Genomic DNA, 10038 nt, shown 5'->3' on the forward strand with positions numbered 1-10038 from the left:
ATGTAGTAAGGATACTGTCATGTGGTCAGTCAACATAATGCATCAGTTGCTAACAAGAGCCGGCCGGGGTGGCCGAGCGGTTCTGGGCGCTACAGTCTGGAACCGCGCGACCGCTACGGTCGCAGGTTCGAATCCTGCCTCGGGCATGGATGTGTGTGATGTCCTTAGGTTAGTTAGGTTTAAGTAGTTCTAAGTTCTAGGGGACTGATGACCTGAGAAGTTAAGTCCCATAGTGCTCAGAGCCATTTGAAACATTTGCTAACAAGAACTATAGCAGTGCATGTCAGATGTCTATGACCTCTCTGAGGTAGTCCAGAGTCGATTGTAGATGTGTCAGGGGCAGCGCTGGACAAGAACTTTAGGAGAAGATGTGGTCAAATGTATACAAGTAGTACCGCATACCTTAACGTCAAGAAAATGGAAAGATGGTATTGGTCGCTGTCCTCAATTTGCAATACGTCGATGGCAAGAATGGAAGGAATGCGGGGAGTAGCGGTATTGCATTTTGTCGTCTGGATAGGGGTGGAGGCATTGCAGAACAAGCACCTGCAAGGAGGAGTGCTATCCTCAGGGCAAGAGGAGGTGGTGGATATCAGCCACCAGTGGATGCTGAGGAAGGTTTCTGACATACTGGAAATGTCGAATGAGATGAGGCGGTTGGAAGAAGTGTCCGACAGACTTTGACAAAGTACCTAGATCAAGTGCGTGCTCAGAGAAATGTCAGTGAACTGTATAGAACCTACGAGCCACAACGAGAGCTGACGGGACAGGTAATGGAAGCTACGCCACATACACTGGAGAGTATGTTTGCATGCGTGTTTCGGACAGTCCATGAGTGTGAAACGAAACTGTGGAAGCAGTAATAAAGTTGGCAGAGAGAAGTAAGTCGACAGAAGAGTGCGACGCTATGTAGACAGCGAATTTGGAGAGAGAGGTGCGTTATGACACACTTTTGTTACGTAAACTGACGGGTACAATAATCGACTGCTCTAAGAAATTGGCGAATGTGATGAATCGGAATCTGGGTGTGCTGGAAGCACGGTTAGAAGTATGGAACATGGGAGTTGTAGTGACGAGGCTGTTATAAGTATTAACAGATAGTTTGTGGGACGCAGGAGGGGTGGTGTCAAACTCGCAAGAAGTCACACATCGTGTGTTGTATGGACAACTTAGCGTTAATCTTCTGTTGCCTGAATAGTACTGGTCTGGGTTACAGAAACCACAGAGAGAGCTGCGGCCTGAGTTAATCCTGATTATGTAAAATAGCAGATGAAACTTGCCCTTCCACATCCATATCCATAAAGGTACTCCGCAGCCACTGTATAGCGCGTGGCGGAGGGGTACCTAGTACCACTACTAGTCATTTCCTTACCTGTTCCACCCGCAAACAGAGCGAGGGGGAAACTACTGCCTCTATGCCTCTGTTCGAGCCCTAACCTCTCTAATCTCATCTTCGTGATCTTCATCTGCATTTACGTGATTACTCTGCTATTCACAATAAAGTGCTTGGCAGAGCGTTCAATGAACCACCTTCAAGCTTTCTCTTTACCGTTCCACTCCCGAACGGACCGCGGGAGAAACGAGCACTTAAATTTTTCCGTGCGAGCCCTGATTTCTATTAGCTTGTCGTGATGATCATTTCTCCATATGTAGGTAGGTGCCAAAAGAATGTTTTCGCAACTGGAGGATAAAACTGGTGACTGAAATTTTATGAGACGTTCCGGTCGCAACAAAAAACGCCTTTGTTTGAGTGATTGTCACTCCAATTCACGTATCATGTCTGTGGCACTATCTCCCCTATTTCGCGACAATACAAATAGAGAACTTTTTCGATGTCATCCGCCAGTCCCACTTGACACGGACCCCACACCATGCAGCAGTACTCCAGAATATGGCGGACAGGCGTGGTGTAAGCAGTCTCTTTAGTAGACCCGTTGCATCTTTTAAGTGTTCTGCCTATAAATCTCAGTCTTTGTTTTGCTCTACCCACAACATTATCTATGTGATAGTTCCAATTTAGGTTATTTGTAATTGTAATCCCTAAGTATTTAGTTGAATTTACAGCCTTCAGGTTTGTGTGACTTATCACGTAATCGAAATTTAGCGGACTTCTTTTAGTACTCATGTGAATAACTTCATACTTTTCTTCATTCAGGGTACAAAAAAAAAATGGTTCAAATGGCTCTGAGCACTATGGGACTTAACATCTGAGGTCATCAATCCCCTAGAACTTAGAACTACTTAAACCTAACTAACCTAAGGATATGACGCACATTCATGCGCGAGGCAGGATTCGAACTCGCGATCGTACCGGTCGCGCGGTTACAGACTGTAGCGCCTAGAACCGCTTGGCCACCACCGGCCGGCTATTCAGGGTCAATTACCACTTTTCGCACCATACAGATATCTTATCTAAATCATTTTGCAATTTTTGGTCATCTGGTGACTTTACAAGAAGGTAAATGACAGCATTATCTGCAAACAATCTAAGAGCGCTACTAAGATTGTCTCCTATGTCGTTAATACAGATCTGGAACAATAGAGGGCTTATAACACATCCTTGGGGAACGGTGGATATTACTTCCGTCTTTTAGTACGAGTTGTGACCTTTCTGACCGGAAATCCCGAATCCAGTCGCACAGCTGAGGCCATATTCCATAGGCACGCAGTTTGGTTAGATGACGCTTATATATGGAATCAATTTGACATCCTCTGTCTTTACGCGAAATGTACTTTGGCGGTTGTCGAATCGTTCTGCAGTCAGCTTCAAATATTGGTTCTCAAAATTTTCTCAATAGCGCACTTCGAAAAAAAGAATCCAGTAACTTAGTTTACGAAACATTTACGCCACAGCGTCAGCAGAAAGGCAGTTGAATCTCCACTTCTCTGGGAAAGTTCGTGAAGGTCAAGGTCCATGGGATATTATTCATTTCGGAAGATGGTAGCAGGCATGCAATAATGACCGAGGAGAAGTTACAACATTGTTAAAGGGGTAAGATGTGTTCGACCAGGGTAACACAAATCAGCCTAAGAACATGTGGCGCAGCTTTTCTCAGCCAGGACTAAATTGTCTGAGATATATCGTGGAATCCAGAATGCATTTTCCAGCAAGCTCGTTTTCATTGGATTTACTCAATTTATGGTGACATCTTAACAGGGACAAGTTGTTACGAGCAGGATGAAACTCAAAGGAATCAGACTGATTAAAGTTAATGGAACATTAATCAATGGGACTACATACGACATACCATGGACAATCAGCCTTGATTACGCAAATCATGCAACTGAATTATCACAACCAGAGTTGTTTTACCCATGCATATCATTGAAACTATTTGCCAGTGCCGACTGTAACACTAAATCAGACATTAGAACTTGATCTATTCAACTGCCTAGATCGATTCATTCTCGCACAGGAAAGGCGCATTTCATCTGAGCTATTAATGCAGCACGTAGAGCAATTCATATAAGGACAACGATGCCTGACAGTGATTCTGAATGTGGTAATACAAAATGCGACAGTGGTTCAAATGGTTCAAATGGCTCTGAGCACTATGGGACTCAACATCTTAGGGCATAAGTCCCCTAGAACTTAGAACTACTTAAACCTAACTAACCTAAGGACATCACACACACCCATGCCCGAGGCAGGATTCGAACCTGCGACCGTAGCAGTCCCGCGGTTCCGGACTGCAGCGCCAGAACCGCTAGACCACCGCGGCCGGTAATGCGACAGTGTTCCCACTCTGCTGTGCGTAGCTCCGATTTTGGACCGTCAGCATAATCCGCCAATAGTCCAGATTCCAGTAGACTGGATCCCTAGAGCATAAGAGTAATTGAGAGTGTAACCTTGTAGTTGAGCCGTCCACCGAGCTCGATAGCTAGCACCCGGCGAGATGAGCACTGTCAAATAGAGGGTCTTTGGCTTCCTCTCTGGTTAAAGAGAGGAAGTGGGTTGTGCGAAAAGAACAGGGCAGTCGGAACTGAATGGTTATGGTGGATGGTGTGTCCGGTGGAACGTGGGAGCTTCCTGCAGAGCAATTGGTCAGCACTGGCGGGGCACCGTTTTTCTGGTGTGAACGTTGGAGGTCCGCGTACTGTGTGCAGTGAGATGCGGCTGTTCACGTGGCGCGCTGGGCCAGCCCAGTCCCGCCCTGGCTATATTTGTACCCGGGATCCTCGCAGAGAATTTGTCGCGATTCGGGCGAAGCCCACCGGTCGTGTCCCCTCCTGCACTAAACGACCGGAACGCCTTCACCACAGGATTTTGCCGGGCTCCAAGTCAACGCCTTCTTCGGGTTCCCCGAGTGACGAAAGTGGCAGGTTCTGCTTTCTTATGTTTACGGTGAGCACCATTTGTATGTTCTCCAGTGGAAAATGGAAATGAGCGTTTGGCATCGTTGGCTGGGAGGCCCCTACCGGGGCAGGTCCGGCCGCCTTGGTGCAGGTCTTATTACATTCGACGCCACATTGGGCGACCTGCGCTCCAGATCCCCATCTGAAATGATGATGAAGACAACACAACACTCAGTCCCTGAACGGAGAAAATCCCCGACCCAGCCGGGAATGGAACCTGGCCCCTTAGGACGGCAGTCTTTCACGCTGACCATACAGCTATCGAAGCGTACATGTTCTCCAGTGACTTGTCTCCACTGTCTCCACTTGTCTCCACTTGATTGTGTTTGAAGCAGTTCGGAGCTCGTCTTCCCCTTGGTTTTTCAAATTTTTTTCTGTGCTGCGACCCCCTATTTTCATTTAATGTGATTTTGAATGGGTCTACGGCACATGTCCAACTCTCTCCGGTGGGGAAATAGGCTTATCTTTAGTGTAAATCTACTTAAAATGTTTTGGGCTCCAACTTTAAGTAAAGTGCAGATTATTGTTTTGGTGAGTTAATTTTAAGGCCTAGAGGCCTGAGCCTAATTATAATTCACATCTTGTCACTGTGTTGGCCTTTAGAGAAGAGATTCACCTTATTTAGGGGTATTAACATGTTTCTTAGGCACCGCAACACTCTAAGAAAAATAAGTGGAATTTTAATATGACGCTTAAATAATGCTTGCCTCTGTTAATTCGTACGTAACCCGTAATTCCATAAGGGCAACTGAAGACCTTAAAAATCATTGACCTTTACGCTAATAACAGGCTATTGCTATGTTCGGTCTACATTTAAGATACTAAAAATTTTGATTTTTGATCGGTATCAATTCAAGTTATAACCGTGTATTTCGCTCCAACCTGATAACTTTAACTAATATCACGAGAATTTAGAAGCACTTTACTCTTAATATTAGTTATTGGATTTCTTTTAGAACCGGGGCAAAGGCTTTGGTTTTACCTAACCCGTTCGTTGTTTACGAGAGCTCTGCAGTATATGACGTAGTGCACTACCTATCCTCTGTCGGCTTGTTAACACTGGTGGACTGGATCCCGATGTTTATATCTATCTACATTCTATTACTGTACTGTAATTTTCATGTTATAGTGCGCCTGAGCAAGACCTTCAATGTAAATTATTACTATTTAATGTTTTGATGAACTGTAACTTTTTGTGGAAAAGGCTTTAAAGAATATTTAAATTGATCCGCTTCTGGTGTTTCACAACGTGTTTTTTATTTGAGCCTTGTACTGTTGGTAAATAAACTGTGTTAAAGAATAATAGGTAGTAAACGATGTTAAGTGATTTTTCCCAGCTTTTCGATTATGATATGTTGGTTGGTGCCCTTCCAAGATACGAGCTTCTGTTGCTTGTTCCAGTAGTGTGAATGCGATAAGATACAGTAAAACGCGCCATGAAGATTAAATTGGGAAAGGCACAAAACAAGTATGATAAACAGACTAATAAGTAAAGAAAGAAAAGGAGCATCGTAAGTAAAATTGGAACCAGTGTATAAGCCATGTGGGCAATTAGCTTGTTGTTTACGTTATAAATTTTCTCTGTTCCTTGTACGCACATGTGGTATAATATGTAACTGGCTTTAAGGTGTACCTCAGGGAAAGGTCTTGTTCGTAGTGAGGGATACTGTAGTACACCGACCATGTATGGGCATATCAGTGTGAACCAGAGTGGTGTATCGCAGCAGCGCCGACAGGACGCGAGCACGGGATGTTGTTGTTACTATAGTATTTCAACAAGGCCGTCGCAATGTTTTAAGGCAGGTCAGCTTGCAGAAGCGGCGGACTCAGCAGCCTTCTACAAACTCGTACAGCAAAGTGCAAGACATACACTCCTGGAAATGGAAAAAAGAACACATTGACACCAGTGTGTCAGACCCACCATACTTGCTCCGGACACTGCGAGAGGGCTGTACAAGCAATGATCACACGCACGGCACAGCGGACACACCAGGAACCGCGGTGTTGGCCGTCGAATGGCGCTAGCTGCGCAGCATTTGTGCACCGCCGCCGTCAGTGTCAGCCAGTTTGCCGTGGCATACGGAGCTCCATCGCAGTCTTTAACACTGGTAGCATGCCGCGACAGCGTGGACGTGAACCGTATGTGCAGTTGGCGTATAGTGGGCATGCGGGAGGCCGGGTGGACGTACCGCCGAATTGCTCAACACGTGGGGCGTGAGGTCTTCACAGTACATCGATGTTGTCGCCAGTGGTCGGCGGAAGGTGCACGTGCCCGTCGACCTGGGACCGGACCGCAGCGACGCACGGATGCACGCCAAGACCGTAGGATCCTACGCAGTGCCGTAGGGGACCGCACCGCCACTTCCCAGCAAATTAGGGACACTGTTGCTCCTGGGGTATCGGCGAGGACCATTCGCAACCGTCTCCATGAAGCTGGGCTACGGTCCCGCACACCGTTAGGCCGTCTTCCGCTCACGCCCCAACATCGTGCAGCCCGCCTCCAGTGGCGTCGCGACAGGCGTGAATGGAGGGACGAATGGAGACGTGTCGTCTTCAGCGATGAGAGTCGCTTCTGCCTTGGTGCCAATGATGGTCGTATGCGTGTTTGGCGCCGTGCAGGTGAGCGCCACAATCAGGGCTGCATACGACCGAGGCACACAGGGCCAACACCCGGCATCATGGTGTGGGGAGCGATCTCCTACACTGCCCGTACACCACTGGTGATCGTCGAGGGGACACTGAATAGTGCACGGTACATCCAACCGTCATCGAACCCATCGTTCTACCATTCCTAGACCGGCAAGGGAACTTGCTGTTCCAACAGGACAATGCACGTCCGCATGTATCCCGTGCCACCCAACGTGCTCTAGAAGGTGTAAGTCAACTACCCTGGCCAGCAAGATCTCCGGATCTGTCCCCCATTGAGCATGTTTGGGACTGGATGAAGCGTCGTCTCACGCGGTCTGCACGTCCAGCACGAACGCTGGTCCAACTGAGGCGCCAGGTGGAAATGGCATGGCAAGCCGTTCCACAGGACTACATCCAGCATCTCTACGATCGTCTCCATGGGAGAATAGCAGCCTGCATTGCTGCGAAAGGTGGATATACACTGTACTAGTGCCGACATTGTGCATGCTCTGTTGCCTGTGTCTATGTGCCTGTGGTTCTGCCAGTGTGATCATGTGATGTATCTGACCCCAGGAATGTGTCAATAAAGTTTCCCCTTCCTGGGACAATGAATTCACGGTGTTCTTATTTCAATTTCCAGGAGTGTATTTACACACTGGCACTGGCAGTGGTGTTCTACGTTAGGTGACTCATAGAAGCACATATGCACAACAAGTGCGCCACTGCCACCTGTAAGACGACATTTTGTACTGAAATTATTCTCAGTACCGCAGCTCTACCAAGACGAAGAGGCTGCTCTGACTGAGGTCGCCACATGGAGCTGACAGTAGAAGTCACCGATTTGAGGCCAAGGCAGGGCAACAGCTCTACGACCTGTCCCTCCAGAACTTACAAGCAGAGGTCACTAGCGGTGGGATCAACTTTTTTAAGCCATCTACGTCATTATGTAAGTTAGGCTCCCAAGTATCACACGCTGTAGCCATTTACTCTCGTGGGCTCTCGTTTGCGACCAATTGAAAAAAAATCGGAATTTTGCGTTATGCTCAGTACCGTGAAGAAAACAGATTTTTATTCAGTTAACTGGTTTGAATTTAATATTTTACATCTATCCGTTTGTCAAATCACTTCTGCTCATTTTTCTGCCTTTCATTCTTTTTCTGTTTGAAATCATTGTTCATTCGATTTTAATTGATTACGAATAGAAATAGCACTCGACACTTCATGTCAATAAAGAGCTAGTTGTGTTTCACAAGAACGATGTTTTCTAAACCCATGTTGACTATGTGTCGATAGACTGTTTTCTTCGAGGTAATTCATAATGTTCGAACACAATATATGTTGCAGAATCCTGCTGCATATCGACGTTAATGATATGGGCCAGTAATTAAGTGAATTAATCCTACCACCTTTCTGGAATATTGGTGTGACCTGTGCAACTTTCCAGTCTTTAGGTAAGGATCTTTCATCGAACGAAAGGTTGTACATGATTGTCAAGTATGGAGCTAATGCACCAGCATACTCTGAAAGGAACCTAATTGGTATACAGTCTGGAACAGAAGACTTGCTTTTATTTATTTAAGTTGCTTCACTACTCTGAGGATTTTTACTTCTACGTTACTCATGTTGGCAGCTGTTCTTGATTTGAATTCTGGAGTATTACTTCGTCTTCTTTTGTGAAGGAATTTCGGAAGACTGTGTGTAGTAACTCTGCTTTGACAGCACTGCTATCGCGCAGCGAAGACATTGATTGTCTCTTGTCGCTAACCTACTTCACATACGACCAGAATCTCTTTGGATTTTCTGCCAGGCTTCGAGACAAAGTATCGTTTTTTTTATTATTATTTTTTTTAATGTGTGTGAAATCTTATGGGACTTAACTGCTAAGGTCATCAGTCCCTAAGCTTACACACTACTTAACCTAAATTATCCTAAGGACAAACACACACACCTGTGCCCGAGGGAGGACTCGAACCTCCGCCGAGACCAGCCGCACAGTGCGTGACTGCAGCGCCTGAGACCGCTCGGCTAATCCCGCGCGGCAAAAGTATCGTTGTGGAAACTGTTATAAGCATCTCGCATTGAAGTCCGCGCTAAATTTCGAGCTTCTGTAAAAGACCGCCAATCTTTAGGATCTTTCGTCTGTTTAAATTTGGCATGTTTTTCTCGTTGTTTCTGCAACAGTGTTCTGACCCATTTTCTATTTCTCTGAATTCAAGCATCTGGTCTTCACTTCTATCATTAATTTGGAAGCAATGGAGACTGTCTCTCAGTAAGGCGTCAAGTGAATTTTTATCTGCTTCTTTGAATAGGTATATTTTTCGTTTATTTTTGGAGGATTTGGGGGTTAAAATATTCAGTCGCGTTACGACAACCCTGTGCTCACTAATCCCTGTATCCGTTATTAACTCAGGATTATTTGTTGCTAAAAGTTCAAGTGTGTTTTCACAACCGTTTACTATTCGCGTGGGTTCATGAACTAACTGCTCGAAATAATTTTCAGAGAATACGTTTAGCACAATTTCGGGTGGTGTTTTATGCGTGCCTCCGGAATTACACATGTATTTTCGCCAACATATCGAGGGTAAATTTAACTCACCACCAGCTATAATCGTATGAATCGTGTACGTGTTTGGAATCAAACTCAAGTTTTCTTTGAACTTTTGAGCAACTGTATCATCTGAATTGGGAGGTCAGTAAAAGGATCCAATTATGATTTTATTCCGGTTGCCAACAATGACCACTGCCCGTACAAACTCACAGGAAATATCTACTTCAGTTTCGCGACAAGATAAACTACTTCTAACAGCAACAAACAGGCCACTGCCAACCGTTTTTAGCTTATGCTTTCGGAACACAATTAGATTCTTCGCAAAAATTTCGGCTGAGCTTATATCCGTCTTTACCCAGCTTTCAATGCTTACAACGATTTTAGCATCAGTGCTTCCTATTAGCGCTTGGTGTTCTGGTACTTTTCCGACACAGCCACGACAATTTACAACTGTTATCCGATGGTTTATGTATCTACGTTCTTCCTGTGTTCGGCCTGCACCCTTT

This window comes from Schistocerca cancellata, chromosome 7 (genome assembly GCF_023864275.1).
Source record: "Schistocerca cancellata isolate TAMUIC-IGC-003103 chromosome 7, iqSchCanc2.1, whole genome shotgun sequence".
NCBI lineage: Eukaryota > Metazoa > Arthropoda > Insecta > Orthoptera > Acrididae > Schistocerca > Schistocerca cancellata.